The sequence below is a fragment of the Galeopterus variegatus genome, unplaced genomic scaffold (genome assembly GCF_000696425.1).
Source record: "Galeopterus variegatus unplaced genomic scaffold, G_variegatus-3.0.2 Scaffold284, whole genome shotgun sequence".
Taxonomy (NCBI): domain Eukaryota; kingdom Metazoa; phylum Chordata; class Mammalia; order Dermoptera; family Cynocephalidae; genus Galeopterus; species Galeopterus variegatus.
In genome coordinates, this window is record NW_007726395.1 from 758,673 (window position 1) to 762,489 (window position 3,817).

The 3,817-nt window shown below is 39.0% G+C and overlaps 1 pseudogene; it reads left to right on the forward strand.

Moving 5' to 3' along the window:
* Nucleotides 1–2,550: 2,550 nt before the first annotated feature.
* LOC103585904 lies at nucleotides 2,551–3,810 on the forward strand (annotated as a pseudogene).
* The last annotated feature ends 7 nt before the right edge of the window (nucleotides 3,811–3,817 follow it).

The following is a 3,817-nucleotide window of genomic DNA, read 5'->3' on the forward strand; positions in this document are numbered from 1 at the left end:
AGAAAATTGTTTTAAGTAATATAAGCCGGGCGTGGAAAGAGAAATGCCACATGTCCCCACTGATAAGTGGGTGCTAAGAAATAAGGAAAGAAAGAAAGAAAGGTCACAATAATATGCTGAATTTACAGAAGCAGAGAACATGGGCCGGCCCCTGGCGCACTCGGGGGAGTGCGGCGCTGGGAACGCAGTGACGCTCCCGCCGCGGTTCGGATCCTATATAGGACTGGCCGGTGTGCTCACTGGCTGGGCGCGGGGCGGGCGACACCAAGCCAAGGGTTGCGATCCCCTTACCGGTCACGAAAATGAAAAAAAAAAAAAAAAAAAAGAAGCAGAGAACAGACTTATGGTTAGTAGTGGTGGAAAGGGTGAGGGGGAGCGGGGTTAGGGAGAAATTCAGTAAGGGACACGAAGAATAATTATGATTTGTAATAATGAATACGCTAATCATATTGATTTGATCATCACATACTGTATACAAATTCTCATATTCAACACTGCACCCCCAAAATATGTATGATCAATTATGTTTCAATTAAAAAAATAAAAGAAATAAACTAGGCGAAACTCAAAAAAAATTTTAAATAAGTTCTTCAGAGAAAATGAAACTGATGGAGGTCAGATACTCAAATATACCTAAAGAATGAGCACCAGAGAAAAAAATAAGTGAAGGTAAAATAAAAACTTTTGTAATTTTTATTCTTAATCTACCTAATAGATTAGTGTTCAAAGTAATAATAATAGCAGTGTATTGTGTAATTATTATAATGCATGGAGAGTGAAATGAATGACAGCAATGTTATAAGAGATGGGGGGGAATTGGGAATTCTCCGTTAGAAGGTACCAGCACTATCTGTGAAGTGATGTAGTGTTATTTGAAAGTACACTTACGGTCGTTGTAAATGTATATTGCAAACTCTAGGGCAACCACTGCAAAAGTTTTTTTAAAAGAAATAAATTGACATTCTAAGGGAGGCGATAAAATGGAATCATATAAAATGTTTGATTAAAACCAGACAAGGCAGAAAAAGAAGGGAAGACACACACACACACAAAAAAAAAGAAAGAAAGAAAGAAAGAAAGAAAGAAAGAAAGAAAGAAAGAAAGAAAGAAAGAAAGAAAGAAAGAAAGAAAGAAAGAAAGAAAGAAAGAAAAAGAAAGAAAGAAAGAAAGAAAGAAAGAAAGGAAAGGAAACAATAAATAACTACTTTCAATATGAATGGTGTAAATGTACCAATTAAAAGACAGAATGTCAGAGTGAATTAAAAAATACAAGACCCAACGATGTCATCTCCAAAAACCTCACTTTATATATAAAGAGAGAAATAGGTTAAGAGTAAAGAGATAGACGACCGCGATCCCGGTCTGCACCCGGCTGCCTCTTCTGTCCCTGTGACCCTGGGCCTCCTATCAGGTGGCGGTCCTGGTCCTCAGGGCGAGTAGCCAGCGCGGGGCCACCTGGGCATTGAGGGGCGGCCTGTGGCAGAAGCTGGTTGGTGGGGGGCGGCCGGAGCTCCACAGGGCCAGTCACCCATCTGGGGTTTGTGCAGGTAGTTTTAACCAGGATTCAGTGGCTTTTGTGAATGTGTTTTATTAACGTATGGACGTGTCATAGCTGGGTCACCCAACCCAGGGATTTTGCCATTAGTGTGTGAAGTGTGTCCTGACTTCATGGTCATTAATCTGCAGGACTTGTCATCGTCACTGTTGTTGGCTTGGCTAATGCATCACGGATGGTGCATTTGTTGAAAATAAATGAAAATGACTAAATATTTTTACTTGATGACGGGAAGCCTGCTTTTCTCTGCAGTAGGCCGATCTTATCTGGAGATTGATGCTTGCCTGCTTGGTGCTTGCCAATTGAGCCAGTGAGGAGGAATCATTATAGATTCTAAAAATATTTTTTTCTCTTCTCTATGGACTAAATGTAAAAAATAGTTTTGTTTCTATTTGGATTTATTTTATGAAAACCAACACCATAAACCCATATTGGTCAGATACAAAAAATTGAGGTAGTTAAATGAGTTTGCAGAAATGAGTTTGTGGAGACATTTTTTAAAAATTGGTTATCTCAAAGCTGATATTCCTTTTATTTTTTTAAATTTCTTAATTTTTTAATTTTAATTTATCAATATACAATATAGATGATTTTCATGTCCCTTTACCAATTCCTCCCTTTCCTCCCTCCCTCTCCCCATCCCTTCCCCCAACATATCTGTTCACTTGTCTTAACAAGTTCAAGGAACTGTGATTGTTGTGTCTTCTTCTCCGCTCCCCCCATTTGTTTGTATGTTTATTTATTTATTTATTTTTTAAAGATGACCGGTAAGGGGATCTTAACCCTTGGCTTGGTGTTGTCAGCCCCACGCTCTCCCAAACGCTCTCCCAAATGAGCTAACCGGCCATCCCTATATAGGGATCCGAACCTGTGGCCTTGGTGTAGTCAGCACCACACTCTCCCAAGTGAGCCACGGGCAGCCCTTACTTATTTATTTTTATTAGCTCCCACAAATAAGTGAGAACATGTGGTATTTCTCTTTCTGTGCCTGGCCCAAAGCTGATATTCTTAATGGAGAAGATTTTGACTGGTTGTTTGAGACCGTTGAAGATGAATCATTTTTGAAGTGGTTTTGTGGGAATGTGAATGAGCAGAATGTATTGTCTGAAAAAGAATTGGAGGCTTTTATCATTCTTCAAAAATCAGGCAAACTCATCCTAGAAGAGGCAGCATTGGACAAAGCTCTCAAAACCTGTCAAACTTCTGATTTAACTACACCTAGACCAGATGACAAAGAACTAGAGAAATTAGAGGATGAAGTTCAAACTGCAGAAATTAAAGAACCTAAAAATTCAGTGACATAATAAATGCCAGTGGAAGGCTTCAGGAACTAGCACAAATCTCAGAGATTAAATGCTCCCATCCAAGCACTAACCAGGCCCAACACTGTTTAGCTTCCGAGATCAGACAAGATCGGGCACATTGAGGGTGGTACGGTTGTAGACTCTGAGGTTAAATGCTAAAGAAGCAGCAGCCACTACAAAGTTGAAGCAGAGTCAAGGAATTCTAAATGCTCTTAATACTAAGATCAATAATGAACTTCAGGCTCTCACTGATGGAGTTCAAAATTGATGATGTTCTTCAAACATTCTAATTTAGGTCAAGGAACAAATCCACTGGTATTTTTATCTCATTTTTCCTTGGAAAAATACCTAAGTCAGGAAGAGCAAAGCACAGCAGCATTAACCTTATATCCCAAACAACAGTTCTTTCAGGGTATACATGAAGTAGTTGAAAGTTCAAATGAAGAAAATTTTCAGCTTTTAGATATACGGACACCGTCTATGTGTGATAATCAATAAATCTTTGAGGAGAGACAACCAGAAATGGCTAGGCTGCAGCTAGCATATATTTGTGCTCAACGTCAGTGAATTCACATGAAAGCAAGTAATTTGAGCATGAAATCAAGTATAAAATGGGCAGAGGAGAATCTTCACAGCCTAACCAGCAAGGCTGTTGGCAAAGAAAATTTAGATGCTAAAATTTCTAGCCTGAACAGTGAGATTCTAAAACTTGAAAAACGAACCACTCATATAAAAGACAAAAGTTTGCCTGCTGCGCTAAGAGAGAATGCCCAGTTACTGAACATGCTACTTGTAAAGGGAGATTTTGATCTGCAGGTTGCTAAACAAGATTATTATACAGCAAGACAAGAGTTAGTTTTAAATCAGTAGGTAAAGCAAAAGGCATCATTTGAACTTGTGCAGTTATCATATGAAATTGAACTGAGAAAGCATTGGGACATATAGTGTCAGCTTGAAA